General features: G+C 38.1%; 1 protein-coding gene across 3 annotated transcripts in view; it reads left to right on the plus strand.

Moving 5' to 3' along the window:
* The first annotated feature begins 1,771 nt into the window (after positions 1 to 1,771).
* Positions 1,772 to 20,842, plus strand: part of LOC120532703 (synuclein, alpha interacting protein) — a 243,708-nt gene continuing 224,637 nt past the window's right edge. For 2 of the 3 annotated variants that reach the window (XM_039758998.1, XM_039758999.1), the window contains exon 1: positions 1,772 to 1,917. The gene's annotated coding sequence lies outside the window, so the exon portion shown is untranslated. The remainder of the gene's footprint in view (positions 1,918 to 20,842) is intronic. The other variant, XM_039759000.1, reaches the window with a different exon arrangement.

Below are 20,842 nucleotides of genomic sequence, written 5' to 3' on the forward strand. Positions count from 1 at the left end.
TGGCCAAGAATGAAGGGAGGTTGGCCCGCTTTATAGCCCACCCGGAAGTGTTCCAGGTGCCCGACCAGCTGGTCTTAATTGCACCTCCGGGTGGGGCTGGTAAATTGTCCCTTGTGGCGGCTGGCTCTCCGCAGCACCCCCTAGCTGCCACCCCATCTCCCAACCGGGCTGTCCCATGGAGCCACGGGGGAGACTGAGGAAGGACCCACGGCCAGGGAGACTGCCCCCAGGCGCCCTGGGGAAGGTATTGCACTGTCCATGGTGGCTCCCCCGGGACGTATGCGGCAGAGGCGTCCTGGCCAGGCATGGGACCTGGCTGTCTGTCACTATATATATATATATATATATATATATATATATATATATATATATATATATATACTGTATATATATAATTATAGAGTAAAAAAAATGCAGGTAAAAACAGACAATAACTTTGAATAATGTTAACGTTTACCCTACAGGGTGGAATTGAAGAGTCGCATAGTGTGATGGAGGAAAGATCTCCTCATTCTGTCAGTGGAGCAGGACTGGCACTGTCCTTCTCTGTGCTCCAATTTCTAACATTTTTGGATGTTCAGAAGTTACTGGAGATTACATTTGGAAAATGATGTGACATTCTTCAGATATTTTAGGGCATGTGATATGTACTTAATTATTTTTTTTAATTAGCCAAAGGCAAATTACATGGGATGGGAGTGAATAAAGTGTTTACCTCACCCAACTGGAACATGTGAGATTTGGCAGTTATGCTTCTCCTAAAGGTAAGTATCATTCTATTTCCACAGAAAATACAGCTTATTAATTCAAATTAACTTTCTTCACTTTCGTATTCCTGTGGCAAATGTTGATACCTTTCTGTCTGCACAAAAACTTAGTTTACTCATTTTAAATGCATTTTTCTTCACTTTAATGTTCCTGCGGTAAATGTTAACAGATCTGAGCTTATCAAATAACAATATGACCTTACTGAAGTCCTGATAAAAATGCAATGGCCAACAAAGTTCCTGCTGGCTCCAATACACTGGCTTCCTTTCTGCTATAAAAAAAAAACCTTACAGACTTGAAAGTAAACACTCCAAAATTCTTGTCTAAAATAATTAGGCGATTCATTCATTTATTCCTTCAGATTTAGTTTATGTTAGTGTTTTCAGAGAATGTGGTCTACCATTTCAAGGAAACCGGGGCACACTTTGGTTAGAATTAACTATTAGAATAGCAAATGACAGTAAAAAAAAAAAAAAAAGTGGAGAAACTCTAAGGAGTCACTTGGTTAGGGTTACAAGAACAGGATGTGTGGCAGGGTAGAAGTAAAACGTGTTATCTGAAGTTAGTTTATTTGTAGATGCTAGTTTTGGGAATGCAGTATTTATTTAAAAAACACCTTATACTTCATGGCTTTGTTACACAAAACACGCCTTTTCAGTGGTGCATGTTAAAAGTGCATACACGTATTTAAGTAAAAAAATCAAAATGAATGCTGACATTTTAAACTAAGAAATGAAAAATATAATAATAATAATAAAAGTGCATCGGGACCAGCTAAATAAAATAAGGTAAGGCTTAAATCCGTTATTCGCTAGGTTCAACTTAAAACCGTTATCCTGTAGGTTCAGTTTCTGAGTGGATTAAAGGTTGATCTCGTGCCTTTTTCATTAATTACCTTGGTGGGCATTGCCGTGCAGCAAGGCGCTAGTGCGTTACCGTCGCGCACAAATAAAGGAGACCGCCTGGCTGGCAAACGTGCTAATGAAAAGGAGAGCGTGTGAGCTTTAGGAAACCGCATTTCCTCGAGCTGCCTGAAAATCTAAGTACCCCGCTTCCGGTAGAAAGAGGAAAAGTGAGCGGAGCCCGAGTCGCGCTGCCAGATTCATCCACTGAGCCGACGGGGCGAGATCGGAAGCACGAGCAGTCGCGGTGAGTTATGACTTAAGATATGAGGAAACCGTTAGATACTTCAGCAAGGGTGATTTTCATATATATAAGCATTCCCCACCCCCTTTTCACCCTGACATTGAATGCAGTGTTGCATTTCAATATTATGCTAAAGAGAAGCTGCTGAAATAAAAAGATGCGGGATCTGCTGCGTTAATTAGGCGTTCTTGTAAATAACACAGATTGTAGAAAAGCCAATTCTTTTGTGTGCATGTCCTCTCTTTCTTCTTTTCTTTGATGAGGAGTCACTTAAGGCTGTTCTCAATAGACTAGTGCGCTTGTCCTTTACTCGCTCCTTCTCTTGCTATGCTGTCCCCTTTAAGAATAAGGGGAATCTTCTTGACTGCAGTTGTGGACCCCCGAGCGCTCCGCTCCGTACACTCCGTGCGCAATTTTAGTAGGATAGGGATGCTAGTGAAGCCGAAAGGGGACTTGAGCGTAGCCTCTGCCGGTACGCTAACGCTTGTAATCAATGTTGCATGTAATGTATTTTTATCACCATCATGCAATAATGGTACTGTAACAAGTCTTTGAAGACAAAGACCAATCTGGACGTCGTCGCACAAACACTAAAGGAAACTCCAAAGAGCTGTTGTTTGTTTCTCATAATTACAAGTGCAATTTTTGTGTGTGAGTGTGTAAAATTAGCTCGGGCAAAGGGGTTTAATGGAAAAGGGGTGCGTCTTAGATCCGTGAGCTTGTTCTGAGGTTTCGCCAGAAACACCTCTTTCTTTCATTCTGTTCTTTCTTTTCGCGGATGAAAAATGTCATCTATTTATTTTTTGATACAAAGTCTATTTATTTAATAAACAATTGCCTGTCTCAAACGGAGGTAAAGAAAACCAATCGATTCTGAGCACAATGAGGTTGAACAGATGGGGGGATTGTCTGAAGCTGACTAGAGGATCAGAGTCCGTCTCTGAAATAACGGTCCCCGTGTTGAGCTTTTTACTCGTTAATCTGTTTCCGGACAGATCAGGTGGCTAAAACATTTATACATTGTTTCTCGGGACAGTTACTGGTGGAAAGTGCTGTTGTGATACGTAGAATTAGTACTAGCAGAATGATTTTTGGATACCATTTACGAGTTGGCATATCACACCATTAAGCCGATCGATTTGTCAGTCTACTTCCAATACCGTGCATTGTACCTGGTGAACATGTCATACTAATTCATTATCATTCAGTTTTGCGCTTCTGCAATCCTGGGCTGCATGTTTTTATTTTATTAGTGCTGCTCTTCGTTTTCTGAATGCATGAAGTTGAGTTATTCGTTTTTCGTAATAATTAAATGTAATGCAAACAATAAGGCTTGTAGTTGGTTGAGGAACTATCACGTGGCTCCGTTATTTTTTTCTATAAATTGCACAATGTGAGTTTGCATAGTAGTTGCTTTTTTCACTGACAACCGAGCCAAAATATGTTCAAGCGTGCTGCTTTTGTATATATTATTATAGCAGCGATCACTTACCGTGAAATATTTTCCCAATGACCAAATAAGAAAACCTATTATAATTAAGTGATCAATAAATGTTAAATTAAAACTTAACTACAATGCTCTGCAGTTACGTATATTGTTATGCTGGTGTGCTTTATTGTAATATTCTTTTATGACAGAGTTTCTTTTTGCTGTTGGTTTAACAATTATAATAGAGTGGTAGCTTTTTCAAGTCCTTTTTACCCATTGTTCAATTAAGTATTAAGGGAAGTGTGTTTCCTGAGTCACAAGGCAGAGAGTTTAAATTACATATTTGCTCCAGTGTTCACAAACTAATTAGATACATGAAAATGAATATACAGTTGCTAACATCTTATTCTTATATTTAATCTTCTTCATAATGTAGTATAACCTAATGCCTGGAGGTAAGTAGTATGCTGTAAAGAAAATAATATAACTTTATTAATTTTTTAAAGTGCCACCTGCTTCCATGCACGTTAATTTAAAGGTGTAACATGTTAGATGAACACAGTTTTCAGAGGTAGCAATTATTATAAAAAAAAACATTTTAAATATCTATGGATTTATTTTTAATTGCAGTAATGTAAAACCTAGATGCTTTGTCCACTGAGTTCCAACACCTTGCTTGTACGTGAGTTCATTTTTGGCCCTTTTGGGAACTTATGACAGCAAGTACATTTCCAGAAAAGAAAGTGCGTGTCTGTCCCCCCACAACAGAAAGGGTGCTGCAGGTGACTGGAAATCTAGCCAGTCTGTAAAACATCTAGCAGCCAAGTAATGTGTTTCTGCCTACAACTGGGCAGTACCACAGAACAGGGCTTGGAAAGGTGGAAGATCCTTGCTGAGGGATGTGAGATGGGGTGGAGTCAGATGTCAGACTCTCACCAAATAAGTAATGGGGCCTCACTGAGGGTTGTAGATTGGGGAGGCTTAAAATGTGGGTGGAGTCAGATTTCAGACTTTTATCATATATGGGAATATCCTTGCTGAGGGATGCGAAATAGGGACGAGTCAGACATGGGCAGAGTTAGATGTCAGACAAACCAATAAAAGAAGGACTTCGATGATGGCCATGAGATGGGAAAGGATCACACGTGGGATGGCTAGATGTCAGTTATAGTCCAAAGATTGAAGATGGAAGCTTTTCTGGATGAATGTTTAAAGGCATTGAGTTGATTTGTCTCATGGGTCATGGGCCTTTAATAGTATCAACACATTGGGTAAAAAGTCATGGCAACATCAGTTTTTAAAATCCTTCTCTCTTGGGTACTGCACCAAGTCCTTCCTTTTGCCTGTATTTTCCCTGACCCCTCTTAACTTGGCCTTTTGCTAAGCAACATTAATTCTGTAACTGTGGCATTATAGGCGGTTGCAGGGGAAATTAAATGGGAGCTTGCATGGTGCCTTTGCTACAAAATTTCTTTAAGTGTATGTGCCAGTCTGTCATGCCCACAGATGTGGAAACATCAGCAGAGCACCCTGGTGTTGAATTTTGTACAAAATAAAATGTTTCAGAGGTTGGTAAGCACAAACCATGGTTTGTGTACAGATCAAAACATGCCTTAAAAACGTGTAAAGCCCATAAACCAAAAGAGAATTTCAAAGAATCTGGACAACATTAGATTTGTTGTTTCAAGACAGTCATTCACCTTTAACCAATCAGTTTTAAACTAAGCCATTGACATTATAAAGGGGGAATTTATGATCAGGTGGCGCAGTGGGTAGCACTGCTGCCTTGTAATTAGGAGACCCAGGTTCGCTTCCTAGATCCTCCCTGTGGGGAGTTTGCATGTTCTCCCCGTGTCTGTGTGGGTTGCTTCTGGGTGCTCTGATTTTCTCCCACAGTCCAAAGACATAGGTGCATTGGCGATTCTCAATTGTCCCAAGTGTGTGCTTGGTGTGTGTGTGTGCCCTGCAGTGGGCTGACGCCTTGCCAAGGATTTGTTTCCTGCCTTGCGCCCTGTGTTGGCTGGGATTGGCTCCAGCAGACCCCTGTGACCCTGTAGTTAGGATATACTGTAGCAGGTTGGAGGATGGATGGATGAATTTATGATCATAGGCATACAATTTGACAGTGTTTAATAATAATACTAAAAAAAATATGGTTTTCTCCGAATGTTATACAACAACAAATGTTGCACACGTTTTTATGAATTACAAAGGAAGGTTTTATAATTTCAAATGCAAATTTGGGATACAGTAATCCTTATTTTATCTGTCACTTCCTTGTGTATGCTGTTAGAGAGTGAGTTGAATTTCCCCTCAGGGATTAACATGTATATCAAAACACATCAAATCAAAGATGATTGGTTGAAAGTTAGAGCAACAGCACTTATATTGTTCCAAGGAGTTTCAAAAACCTGTCAACATCAGATGATCAGTCGTGATTAAGGTATACAAATAGTACAAAACAAATCATAAATTCAATGTTGTGCACTATGTTTAAAAAAAAGGACAACAACACTAGATAGATAGATAGATAGATAGATAGATAGATAGATAGATAGATAGATAGATAGATAGATAGATAGATAGATAGATAGATAGATAGATAGATAGATAGATAGATACGTTATTAATCCCAAGGGGAAATTCACATAATCCAGCAGCAGTATACTGATACAAAGAAACAATATTAAATTAAAGAGTAATAAAAATGCATGTAAAAACAGATAATAACTTTGAGTAATGTGACATTTTACCCCCCCGGGTGGAATTGAAGAGTCGCATAGTGTGGGGGACGAACGATCTCCTCAGTCTGTCACTGAAGCTGCTCCTCTGCCTGGAGATGATACTGTTCAGTGGATGCAGTGGATTCTCCATGATTGACAGGAGCCTGCTCAGTGCCCGTCGCTCTGCCACAGATGTCAAACTGTCCAGCTTCATTCCTACAATAGAGCCTGCCTTCCTCAAAAGTTTGTCCAGGTGTGAGGCGTCCTTCTTCTTTATGCTGCCTCTCCAGCACACCACCGCGTAGAAGAGGGCGCTCGCCACAACTGTCTGGCAGAACATCTGCAGCATCTTATTGCAGATGTTGAAGGATGCCAGTCTTCTAAGGAAGTATAGTCGACACTGACCTTTCTTACACAGAGCATTAGTATTGGCAGTCCAGTCCAATTTATCATCCAGTTGCACTCCTAGGTATTTATAGGTCTGTACCCTCTGCACACAGTCTCCTCTGATGATCACGGGGTCCATGAGGGATCTGGGCCTAGAATCACAAAGTAAAAAATCACAGAATTCAAAGGACAGGTCAAATAGCTCAGGAGTTACACTTAAATGCCAGAATAACACAAATGAGGACATTGCAAACACACACTGCACACAATGGTAGGGTAGGACAATACGATCACCCAAAATTGCTTTTGAATTTCCCCTGTCTTGTCATGTGACAGCTATGTTATTAGTGTTGCATAGCAACAGACACAGATCAAATTGAATGACCCTTGCAAATTCCCAATATCCTTAACTTGAGCTAGTGAAGTTATAAAGTAAATTTGGAGACGATAGGTGAGGTAGAGCAAAGAATAAGTGACACAAGTTTGATTAACCAGTGTTGTGAAGTCCTGAGTAGGTGACATAAGTGTTTAGTGGTATGTGGAAGGTGGGCAAATTAGTCTGCACCTTTGAATTTTAGAAGATAAAAGAGCTCATACTTATGGGTAAAAGGAGAATTCACCTTGTGTTATCTCAATGGACATCATCTCCTTTGAACATCTATCTATCTATCTATCTATCTATCTATCTATCTATCTATCTATCTATCTATCTATCTATCTATCTATCTACAGTGGTGTGAAAAACTATTTGCCCCCTTCCTGATTTCTTATTCTTTTGCATGTTTGTCACACAAAATGTTTCTGATCATCAAACACATTTAACCATTAGTAAAATATAACACAAGTAAACACAAAATGAAGTTTTTAAATGATGGTTTTTATTATTTAGGGAGAAAAAAAAATCCAAACCTACATGGCCCTGTGTGAAAAAGTAATTGCCCCCTGCACCTAATAACTGTTTGGGCCACCCTTAGCAGCAATAACTGCAATCAAGCGTTTGCGATAACTTGCAATGAGTCTTTTACAGCGCTCTGGAGGAATTTTGGCCCACTCATCTTTTGAGAATTGTTGTAATTCAGCTTTATTTGAGGGTTTTCAAGCATGAACCGCCTTTTTAAGGTCATGCCATAGCATCTCAATTGGATTCAGGTCAGGACTTTGACTAGGCCACTCCAAAGTCTTCATTTTGTTTCTCTTCAGCCATTCAGAGGTGGATTTGCTGGTGTGTTTAGGGTCATTGTCCTGTTGCAGCACCCAAGATCGCTTCAGCTTGAGTTGACGAACAGATGGCCGGACATTCTCCTTCAGGATTTTTGGTAGACAGTAGAATTCATGGTTCCATCTATCACAGCAAGCCTTCCAGGTCCTGAAGCAGCAAAACAACCCCAGACCATCACACTACCACCACCATATTTTACTGTTGGTATGATGTTCTTTTCTGAAATGCTGTGTTCCTTTTACGCCAGATGTAACGGACATTTGCCTTCCAAAAGTTCAACTTTTGTCTCATCAGTCCACAAGGTATTTTCCCAAAAGTCTTGGCAATCATTGAGATGTTTCTTAGCAAAATTGAGACGAGCCCTAATGTTCTTTTTGCTTAACGGTGGTTTGCGCCTTGGAAATCTGCCATGCAGGCCGTTTTTGCCCAGTCTCTTTCTTATGGAGTCATGAACACTGACCTTAATTGAGGCAAGTGAGGCCTGCAGTTCTTTAGACGTTGTCCTGGGGTCTTTTGTGACCTCTCGGATGAGTCGTCTCTGCGCTCTTGGGGTAATTTTGGTCGGCCGGCCACTCCTGAGAAGGTTCACCACTGTTCCATGTTTTTGCCATTTGTGGATAATGGCTCTCACTGTGGTTCGCTGGAGTCCCAAAGCTTTAGAAATGGCTTTATAACCTTTACCAGGCTGATAGATCTCAATTACTTCTGTTCTCATTTATTCCTGAATTTCTTTGGATCTTGGCATGATGTCTAGCTTTTGAGGTGCTTTTGGTCTACTTCTCTGTGTCAGGCAGCTCCTATTTAAGTGATTTCTTGATTGAAACAGGTGTGGCAGTAATCAGGCCTGGGGGTGGCTACGGAAATTGAACTCAGGTGTGATACACCACAGTTAGGTTATTTTTGAACAAGGGGGCAATTACTTTTTCACACAGGGCCATGTAGGTTTGCATTTTTTTTCTCCCTAAATAATAAAAGCCATCATTTAAAAACTGCATTTTGTGTTTACTTGTGTTATATTTGACTAATGGTTAAATGTGTTTGATGATCAGAAACATTTTGTGTGACAAACATGCAAAAGAATAAGAAATCAGGAAGGGGGCAAATAGTTTTTCACACCACTCTATCTATCTATCTATCTATCTATCTATCTATCTATCTATCTATCTATCTATCTATCTATCTATCTATCCTGAACTGAGAAAAGAGATTTATAATATCACTTATTTAACTACCAGTAACTGAAGAGTGCATGCAGCATTTTTCATCTTTTAACATGCATTAAGTTAAAGTGAAGCCTAACATTGAGGATAGTAAAAAAACCTTAAATGATACAATCTTTTTTAATGGTCAGGACCTTTGGTAAATGGTACTTTGTGTAAACTGTTTAGGATTTTGTTTGAAATAAATGGCCACATTGTACATCAGTATGCCGCAGTCTAAATAAACTTTTTTTGGCACGTGTGGAACTTTATACTTCGGAGCCACTGAGCTGCAAAAAGGTTATCAGTGTGATAGATCTGACTACAGGCTGCTTGTCTTTCAGTTATGGATTTAACTGAGCAACATTTTTAAAAAAAGCCAATCTATTTTGCTAGTCTGCTTAATTGTTCTCATCTGCAGGTGGTGAGTAATAAGAAAGAGAAATTTTGTCCATTTATAAAATGCCATGTTGCTTTGCAAAGCACACAAAGCTGGCAAACATACAGTTTCCACAGGAAATGCTTGCATTCTTTTTCAGAGCCGTGGCTGAAGGACTTTCTGAAAATGCATTTTTTTTTATTCTTTAGTGGTAGAAAATCTTTAATGTGTTATGTTTGAAGTACCATATTTATGTTGTGTAATTAACTGGGTATTGGTGTGGAATGAAAAAAATGAAGGCCTTCCACTGTTCTGTATATCAGCATTTGTACATATTTTTGAACATGACAGCCTGTCTACATTCCCCAGGTTTAACAGGCAACATTTATGCAAGTTTAGTTAGAGACATCATAACCAAATGTTTTGTTTTATTGTCTTCTTTAGGCATTTCATTCCAAAAATTTTCTACCTAGACTTTCTCTTTAAGCGGAACCTTATGTGACAGACGACTGCAGCATAACTGTCGTTTTTTTGCCAGTCATTATATTAGTTTGATGGAAGTTGAGTGCATTGCGGCTCATATTCCCTGTCGTACAGTTTTATTTATTTATTTATTTTTTTCCTTGGTTTCAGTCTTGTGCTGAGTTGCCAGAAATTGAAATGGATCTGTGTGGGCCAAAATAAAACAAGCTGCAGTTTCAAAATTTACTGTAATGTTTGTAAATGAAAATGTAATTCAAATTGTCAAAACGTTTATACAACTTTACTTATCTGGATTAGTTCACTTCTGATGTTCTGATGAGAACGAATGCTACTACAGGAGCAGCTTTGATTTTAAGTGTCACTTTCATGTGAAGGTATCTGCATATAGGTGGAGCGGCTACATGCACTTGATTAGAGAATTATTTCCTAATAATTATTATTGTTTTCAGGGCAGAGACACTTTGTGCAGTCACTTGTTAATGCCAGCTGGTCACAGCACTGTATGTACACTGTAGCTGTTGTGAATTCAATTCAGTTTAATTCAATGAAAGTTTATTTTCAAAAGAGGGATATTTAGTTTGTTAGCAGGTTTTTACGGAGACATCACATTGCAGACCTCGGTCATCAACCATAAACTTTGAGCAAATAAATAAAATATAGTAGTAAACATAACACTTCTGGTATAACATCAGATTGTAAGTATCTTATATATAAATGTCTACGTGTGGAAGTGTGTGTGTGTCTGGCCCGGAAGTGAGAGGTGGAGTTGGGGTAAGGGCTCCACCTCTGAGGAAACAGAAAGAGGGGCCAACACGTCAGCAAAACGAAACTCAGAAGAAAGACAAAGTCACTTAGCCGCTAACATCAACAAAATGGTCTTCCTTTTACTTTTCCTCCTGCCACTAATGCACAAACGATGTAAGCACATCGGCAAAACAAATCCTCCAAAGACAGAGATGCCCAGAGTTCCTTTCAATTACCTGACATCTCCATATTTCAAATTTTGTTCTGACGATTTCAATAGTTTCTAGGACCCTGGCCTTTTTACAGCACAGGCTTACACAGTTAGTTACATATAAAAATTAAACCAACATTAAGGTTTATCTAATGATTGGCAGGAATGATTCAGCTCAAGATTTAAGTATGGATGTTTATTAAAGTAAACCTTGTTTATAAAATTAAAAGCAATTGAGATGAAGGAGTATTTGAACCAGTTGCTTTTTTATCCATCCATTATCCAACCCACTATATCCCAACTACAGGGTCACGGGGGTCTGCTGGAGTCAATCCCAGCCAACACAGGGCACAAGACAAGAAATAAACCCTGGGCAGAGCACCAGCCCACCGCAGAGTTGCTTTTTTATCCTTGGAAAATTGCATTTGCCACCCCAAGTCCTAAATCTAGCTACTGTTGCAGCACAGAGGTAAAGTACCAGTTAACGTACAGTAGCTCTCCACTTGCTGCTGCAGCAATGGCACCTTTTAAAGTTTTTGGGATTATAGAAGTGACAGTATAAAATAAGAACATGCAGCACATTTATTGACCTCAGTGATCGGATATATACTGTAGGTGTTACAAACACTGCCTACAATTGTGACAGAATGACAAAGGCCTGGTAGCAGAATGCATTAGTGTCCCCTACAGTGGACAAAACCATTCCTCCAATTTTCTGCACCTTTATTTGAATTTCTACAATGTTGTGTGATGGAGTAATTCTGGAGAAATACACTTTATGTTAAAGGCTGGTGTGACACAGTGGTGTCTACCACTTGTGCTGGTTGAGTGACTTCTTCCTTAGATGATGTCCTTAGTATTCAAGGGTTTACAGGCTCATAAACTCAGTGTGGTCACATGTAGAGTGATTCTTGAATGGAAAAATATCAATAAACAAAATGGATTAGGGGAAAAGATGTAGCCAAGAGGAAAGCAAGGATTTCAAGTCAAAAATATGTGTGTCTAATCTTTTACATAAGAACCAAAAAGTAAAGATGTGCCAAAAGTCAATTAAGAAGAGCACCAGAAAACTATTAAAGAATCACTAGAATGAGTACAGTTATCTGCAATCTTGGGTAATGATGAGACCAAAGCAACAAGCTTTATTAGTCATGACTAGGGAAACATAAATACATGGAGGCCACCATCAGTAAACAAAGATGGGACTTTTGGTAGTGCTAGTGGATATTTCCTTTAATGCAACTTTATTTTCAAAATAATAATTTACTTTTGCTGGCATAAAATCACCTCATTCATTCCAAAGTGACTTTAAATGCACTGTCTTCTTATTGCTCAGTGATCTTTATGACTGTATCCAAACATATATTCCTCTGGTGTGGCCCTTCTGTGGCTGGAGGAAACCATTCAAGTTGCTTAACTTGTTGAATTAAAAGAAAATTAGTTTTTGGCCTAGAGCCTGCTTGCGACTTCTTCAAGGAGGACAAAAAACACCCTTACATTACTTCACATCATTCAATGTCACCAAGCATGATGTTAAACTTTGTTTCTTCTCACTGCTGTAACTTGTTATGAAGTCCTCTGGTGGGTTTTGAGTCAGGGCTGTGCTATATTTCCGGTGAGTAGCTATCAAGTAGCTTCATCAATTTAGCTAAGAAAACATTTACTTTGCCTATGTTGCCGCTAATTTTTATTAGTTCTTCTCTGATGAAAAAGTGTTCCCTTACGTTATAAATACGTTTCGTCCATTTTTGGTAATTTTAAGTGCATGTTAGTGACAATACTCATCTAGAATACCCCAAAGACTGCTGTGGAACTAGTCATTTTGGGCTTCCAAGGTCAGATCCTGACACTTGTCAAGATTGTACTGGTTTTCAGGTCAAAGATTGAGTACCATATTACTTTTTCATATTTTCATAGTAGGAGAGAAAAATCTATTCCAGAGAATTGTAATTGAATGAAATAAAATTGATGGTGGTAATAGTTGCCTATTCAGCCTGACTCTTTCTTAACTTTTGCTGCATTCTAGCCTCCTGACTTACCTCCTCTCCTCTCCACTCCAGATCCAGCCCTCTTGTTTGTAGTGTCCCACACTAAACTTGATTAGATCCATATAATTACAACTTTGTATGGCTAATAGGATCATTTCCAGTGACAGAGACCTTTGGAAAGTCTGTAATACTATTGGATTGTAATGTGCTATCATCATAAAAAAGATGGAAGATCTCTAACACTCCAGAATGGCTTGGCTATGTCTGTGTTTTTATTGTTTATTCTATGTGATCAGTGAAGTGTTAAATTTGAGTCATATATTCAGTCATTAAAGGTAGCACTGCTTGGACACTTTTCTCTAGTATTTCTGCTTTTGTTTGCAAAACGTTAAAGAGAAATGACTGTGGATTTCTTCTTGTATAGTTGCTTTTAGTCTTGACTTAATGAAGAGCGCTATAAAAGAAAAAAATGAATTGAAGAGGACTGTAAGCATACAGTCTTAAATCCAATTAATCCAATTTGGTGTTGTCTAGGCAGCATTGGATGTAAGGCATCAAGCAGCCTTGGATAGTTACAACTTATTCACCTTTTAGTGAATGTTTTAGTGTGCGTATGATTTGTGGTGGACAGGTGTCCCACTTCAGACATTCCTCCCTTATACTTGAATGTGATGGGCAACAATATCTATCTATCTATCTATCTATCTATCTATCTATCTATCTATCTATCTATCTATCTATCTATCTATCTATCTATCTATCTATCTATCTATCTATCTATCATTTTCCTAGAACAATTACATTTTCATTTCATATTGCATATTTACATTTCCATAGTTCTGTAATGGTCTTAAAAATCAAAACGTTTCTGCTGTAATTTTTATAGCCAGTGTTTGAGTCGCCAAGTGCATATCTGGAATTCAGCAGTAAGCTATTTCATGTTTGTTACAGTGATGTATGGCTGCTCTTTCCAGAACACAAGCTCATATTGAATTATTGCCTATGAACTACTTCCTTGCTAAGGCAGTTGCCAACATTTTGAAGCCACAGGTTCAGGTCATTGCCTTATTGCTGTATTTAAAGTCATTTCCATTAGAAACCTGTAAAAGTGTCTGAGATGGCAATTGTGTTCAAAGGAATACTGGAGATCTGCAAGAACAGATCCTTCCTATCATCCTTTATATACAGTATGAAGGCTTCAGTGACAATCAGATGTATAGGACCACCTTAGACATTAAAAACCTTTTCACATCTTTAACATATTAAAATCAATTGTGTGTCCTTTAAAATATCTTTTATCTTGTGCATGAATATTTCATCAGTTACTTTATCGGTCTTTAAAGAGAACATCCTACATAATAGATAATCTCCATCAGGAGTATGACTAAGAGGAAGTCACTTGTACACACATACAATCTTAAATCCACTTAATCCAGTTCAGCGCCGTCTAGGCAGTACTGGATGTAAGCCATCAAGCAGCCTTGGGCAGTTACAACTTATTCACTTTTTAGTGACAGCACTGAATGTTGCACTACGTAGGGCAAGAAGTTAATTGATTTATGTGCTGTTGTGTGTATTTTACTTGTAATCATTGTCTTCTAAGTGTGTGCTACCTTTTTTACTTGCTTTATAAATTTTCCAATTGAAGTTTGTTCCATCTTTTGACTTACCACCAGCACTTGCCATTACTACTGTAGGCTGTACCTCTGTGTAAACTGTTAAAAAGAAGTTAATTCAAGGGTGATGTGGTGTGGTGTGGTTATACAATATGGGTGCAGTATGCTGGTATAAAACAGTTTTACATCTGGCATGCTCCATTAAGCCCAAAACCCATTATTTGCCTACTATGTTATAATTGTGTTGGCTTTGTGAGAGCATATGCTGCTAGAGATATTTTATTTTTGAAAAACAAATCTCAGAGAAGAGAACACATACAGTAACTCACTGTTCATATATATACTCACATAAAATACAGTCATTGTACTTAAAAAAACATCAAGCTTAAAAAAATATATATTATCTCCTTTCCCAATGCACATTAAAGAATTATATAACAAAAAAAAAAAAACAATTTGATTCCTTATAACAGCAGAAACATACAAGCAAAAAAAAAATGTAAAGCTGTTTTAACATAATACTTAATGAATTCTATTTGATTTCTAGAGAATTTTTCAATCATTCCTCAGAGAGGAATTTCATTTTTTCCAATTTACATAATATAAGATGTTGCTTTCTCATTGAGTTTTAAAGGGTGGATTAAGATTAAGCCAATTAAGTCTTTTTGCAAGCATTATAGTATAGGTAATTACAACTGATTTTTCCTAACGTAATGTTATTCCAGCTAGTGTGGCTCCAAATATTGCTGTTAAAGATACTGGAAACAAGTTAAGATGAGTGGCTATCTGAGACATTTGCAAAATTCAACTAAATGTAAAGCTCTCCAAAAACATATGACCTAGTGAGGTGGGCAATCATCACTAGTGCTCACAGTTTAATATCTTGTTCCAGATACAATTTAGACAAATATTTTGCACAAATTTAGGAGCACTACAATATATGAATAGATGAAAATAAAATTTTTAAATATCTGAAATTGTAATTGGAAGTTCCTTTCCCCGTCATCTGCAGAGATCCACTGGATAAGGTCTAGAAATACTATCCATATCTTCATCAGACTAATGGTGTTTTAAAAAAAATCAACTTAAGCACCTTGAGCATGGGAAAAGCACTATATAATTAAAATGCATTATAGTAACAGAGCAAGATGATGGCAGAGTGGTTAGTGTTGTTGCCTTCCAGGTCTAGTTTTCCTATTATAACAGATAAGATGGTGGCAGAGTGGTTACTGCTGTTGCCTCCCAGGTCTAGCATTCCTATTGTACCTGTCAGTATGTGCAGCTGATGAGCAGCCTTATGTCCCATCAGTCTAGCAGGGCAAGTAATACGTCTTTTAGGGGACACCAATTTGGACTTTCCTGACAGATTATTAAATGTAGGAACTCAAGTGTTCAGCTGTTTGTGGTCTCCCGCAATCTGCTGGTATCGTCAGCTGCCCACATATGGCCGTCTCATATGCATTTGATGCAGTCAGTGATTTTTGTTTTGTCTGTTGAGTAAAGGCAAAAAAAAAATTGTCAGATTTAAACAGTGCTCAGGGGGAAAACTTTATTTTGCTTCAGACAATGACAACACAGAGGACTGTGCGTTTTAGCCAAGGTTGTAAAACTGTTTGATATAGTAAAGCAGTGGTGTGGGAAAAGGTCTGAGCATGCAAAATACAATGTGAGCGTGAGCTAGACTAATTGAACTTGTGGTCTTCAAGTATCCTCCAGAGTATCCTTCAAGTTGGCTCTGATGAAGGTGTTTTGTTAGTGTATGATTTATTAATGGAAGAAATCAATAGAGGAATTTAAAAAAATGATTGTACTGTACCCACTACCAACTCCCTTCCACCCCACCATTTCCCTGAATTAGATTTAGTTTGTTTGAGAATTTTATATCATGTTATATTGTCTCCATCCAAGTATTTTTTCACTAGCTTCTCCTTAGTCAGGTTCACCGGTCAATTAAATCTGTTATGTCAGCAACTTGAACCTGCTTGCATCCTAGTGTCTATAAATATGTTTTTGGTTTTTATGATTAAGGGTCAAAAGGAATCAAATTGTGACAATGCTTCTTGTTGTGCCATTGTGCCACACAACACAGTATCATCCATCATTTTTCTTTCTGAACCCATTATTTGGGTTACAGGATTATGGGAATTTCATCAGTACTAGACACAAGGTACAAATTAATTCTGGCCTGGAGTCCAGTCCATCATTGGGCACATTCACTCAACTTTGAATCAGTTTACCCAACATTTTTGTGTTTAGGATAGGTGAGGAAACTAGAGTACCCAGAAAAATCCACTCAGACACATACACACTGAGGTGAGAATTAAATCATTTTTGAGGGGGTAGTGCTTATAACTGCACTATCATGTCTCCCCAAAATTGTACAATTAAATAAAATACAAAAATAAAATAAGATGAGACACCATGTCTCATTGAAGATTAGGTACCATGTTGCAGTGGCCTATGTTGTAAACTTGTCAGATCAATAAAGAATTTATTTTTGTATTTTTGTTTGAGGAAATTAGATGTTTATAGTCATTCAAGAAATCCATCAGCTACTTAAGGACATAAGCCTTTACTATGATAAAGTTTCTAGATTTTATTAGGTTATCTCATGTCTTTCCCTGGATACAGCGCTGAAGGTGGTGCAATAGATATTGCACTTTTGGCAAAGGTGAGAAAAATATTCATGACTCTTGAATTTCTTCACCTGTAAGGGTGGTATGGTGGTACAGTGACAAACGTTGCTGACTTACAGCATTGGTTCAATTTCCAGTTTAATTATGGTCTCTTTAGAGTTTTTATGTTCTTCCTGTGACCATATGGATTTTTCTCCTACATCCTAAACACATGAATGTTATCTTAGTTGGTAGTCCTAAAATGACCCAGTATACGTGAATGTGGCAGTGTGACCTAAACCAACCCCTGGTTCGTCGGGTAACTACTATCACCAGAGCCCTTATGCTGACTCCCAAGTGCAAGCACGTGGCACAAGGCTGGGCACTGCACTTTGTTCTCAGAATCTGGAATAAGAGCTGGACATAACACCATTATAGAGCCCACAAACAACGAATGAGTTAGAGAGGGTCTCCATAAAAACGTGGAACAATTTAAAAAATCATTTTTGTTGTGCAAGCAAAAATGGGTAATACGGGGCTGAAAATTTTTTATAAAAAGGAGAAAAATATTGTTTTGTACATTAGACAAATATGCCTCTGTACGTCTTATTTATAGCTTTACAAATATGAAAAGGATAGCTTGTTTCCATCATCATATCTAGGATGATTTTTGCTAGAGCTGAGATGTTTCTTTCAGATTATTTTTCATGCAATTGTCAATGAGTATAGCAACAGTAAAAAATATGACAGAGGCCTTACAGACACTGCCACAAAATGGCAATGAGTATCCGCATCACCAGTATAGTGATAGAAAATCTAAGTAACCACAAAAATAAGTGAAAATAGTTCTGATGTGAAACAGACTTACAACAGAACATTAAAAACCTAGATTTGTTACATGTGACGTACACGGTAAATACTTGCTGCCTTCTAGGCTCGGTTAAATAAGTAAGCTCCTATCAACCCAATCAGCTAGCTGTCCAATTACCCAACATAATACCCCAACAGGCACTCCCAACATTGTTTTTGTCTCTTTCTACAAATTCTTGTCTCTGTTCTTGCCTACACTTCCAACTCCGAGCTCAATCTGAAGTGTCCTTATAGCTCATGCTGGAGCCAATTCTAAGGGAAACCTTGCAGTTTCTCCAAGATTTAGGATTGTGCTTTGAAGGTCTTGATAGCATCCTTCTAGAGGTCCCCCTAGCTGACCTACTCTAGGTGTTACTGCAAACCAGAATTTTAGGTATCACTTAATTAGAAGGGAAACATCCAGATAGCCAATTTTCCCCAATATGTAGCTGGGGTCCAAAAAGAGTGCTGAGGACCCTCTAAAGGTGTGGGGTGCTCCACTCACATTGGACCTGTAGCACCCTGTCCACTCCTATACCCTCTTCAGCTAATACAGGTTTTAGTTTTATGTATTAAGATTTAGTAAATCAGTTCAGTATTTACTATAATTATGCTTTAATATTTTCAAGAGGTTCTGTCCTTTAATAGGCCCTCTATGTTAATCTGCACAAAAAATCAGACTTGTTCAACTCTACTGAAAATTCTTCTTTAACCATGTTTACTTCTTGTTTTGTAATTTTATGTAACTCCTTCACAGTTTTTATTATTTTCACCAGTTTCTACATGCCTTGTACATTTGTGTGTTGATTTGCTGTTTATTGAACCCATGCTGAGCAAAGAAACTTGATGAGTGGTAACATTAATCACCAGCCCTGGCTGGCTTTGCACCCCATTTTACTTTGTGCATTTCTTACACTTCTTTTAAGCTGCCATGGGGCATTTTTATCAGCAGTAAACTGAGCTGCTGTCAGTGTTGATATAATGGCAGCCTTGAAAAAATGCTTCCTCTCAATAAACTATTCGGAGTTAACGCTGTGAAGAAAGAAAGAGACTGTTTAGAAATATTACACTGTCGCCAGACAAAAGCAAATAATGAATACACTCTGGAAGCAAAAATGCCAAAATTGTCAAATAAAAGAGAGCTTTAAAGTGGAAGACGAATGGAGTGGTGGCCTGTGGATTTCCACGCACTGTTAAGTTTGAATATTTCACCCCCTCTTGATAATAATAATAAAAGAAAAAGGAAAAGAAAAATGCAGCTGGCACGGTGTAAGTTGTTCTAAAAAGTAGCAGCTGGCGTTAGTGACTCTGAGCACCTGCCAAGTGCCCAAGCTGCATTTCTTTACAAAGATTTTAGGTTGCTTTCAGGATAAAAATGGCAATGGCAAATATCTCTTCATTCATTCTGGGTTTAAAATGCAAAACATTTCCCCATGGCAGTTAAATGAGGTCCTTGCCACCTGGACTAAATGCTTAAACTGAATGAAAAGAGGCCCTAATAGCTTTAATTGTTTATTTACTCTTTTAAAAAATATTATTTCTGCTTTCCGTGCTGCAGATTCTGATACTTATGGTGTATTTTTATGTTAAGTAGATTCATTTCAGTTTAACAGGAAGCCCCGCACTGCTCTTTTGTTTTTTGATTCTTGCTTCTTGTAAACAACATGCCTTCCTTAGTCCTTTACTGGACAGGAAATAATGAACTCGAGGGAGGAATGACTGGACATTGTGAATCAAATGACACCTGTCAGACTTTGTGAAAAGCAGAAAGAAAGCATTGGTGTTTCAGGATGCAGGTGCGATAAAAATGAACTCGGCTTCATTCCAAGTGAATAGTTGGACCTATTGAACGGAATGACTACATGATGATGGCAAGGTTGATGATGTTTACTATAACAGGCGGGCTTCTCCATCCTGTTTTTGATAAAGGGGATGGGAATTGAAAAGCTACAATTGCTACAGATGTTCTGCTGGGGAATAGGAAGATATGGCTTTCCTATATTCATCGGCTCAATGTACAATGTCACTGGGATAAGCTGAGTATGGGATTACAAAGTGTGTCTTGACAAGTTCCCTTGTTTTGAAGCATGAAAGGACAGCATGGTGGCATAGTGGTTCTCATTACTGTGTTACAATTCTAGGAAACTGGAGTTGAATCCCAGACTAATAATTGTCATGGTCTTCAAGTTTTTGCAATGTTTTTCTTGTAGATTTCAGCATCTTCTTAAGTCTCAAATCAGCATAGGTTGACTGATAATTCTAGAATTCCCTGAATGGATGACTGCTGATGTATGCATAGCTGTGGTTTTTGATAGACTGGGCTGTTTCTAGAAATGTCAAGACAACACCAAATGTTTATGTTTGAAGCACATAAATCAGTCAGGGAACTAAAAAAGGCAGAAAATATACTATAAGAATGCTTTCAGAAAATGGGACCTATTTGATCTAATACAAATTGACCCTACCATAGCAGTTTTGGCCAATGGCAGGAAGCAACCTTAGGAGAAATGTTAACACCCTGTTGTAGATACCTGTACTCATTCATATTGGGACAAATTAGATTTTCTAACATTTACTAACACACATATATTTGGGATGTGAGAAGAAACTGCAATGCTTAGAAAAAAATACACACGGGGATGGTAAAATGTCCAAACTCGGATTTTTGGTTTAACCAGAATCATCATGGAATGCAAGCTCCAACTCTGGTGCATTCTGTTCTCTTCAGTATTGTCCAGTAGTATAATTCTATGTGTTCCACATCCATTATTCCCCTATAATTTACCTTTAATGACATCTCTCAGCAGTCTGTTATTTCTCATATCCCAGACATCTTCTCCGTCTCATTCAGATTGTTCTTTTCTGAACCTCCTAATTACTCCCTCCTTCTGTCCAGTCTATTCTTTCCATTCTCCTCAAAACCACATGTTAAATGTTTAATATTTGTTTTCCTTGGTTGTCAAGTCCTTGCTCCATAAACTAACACACCCCACACTAGTGCTTTGACCATTCAGCTTCTGAATCAATACACAACTGAGGAGGACTTTTCTTTTGCTAAATGCACCTTTGACCGTTGCCATTCTTGA

Source organism: Polypterus senegalus, chromosome 7, assembly GCF_016835505.1.
Source record: "Polypterus senegalus isolate Bchr_013 chromosome 7, ASM1683550v1, whole genome shotgun sequence".
NCBI classification, from domain to species: domain Eukaryota; kingdom Metazoa; phylum Chordata; class Cladistia; order Polypteriformes; family Polypteridae; genus Polypterus; species Polypterus senegalus.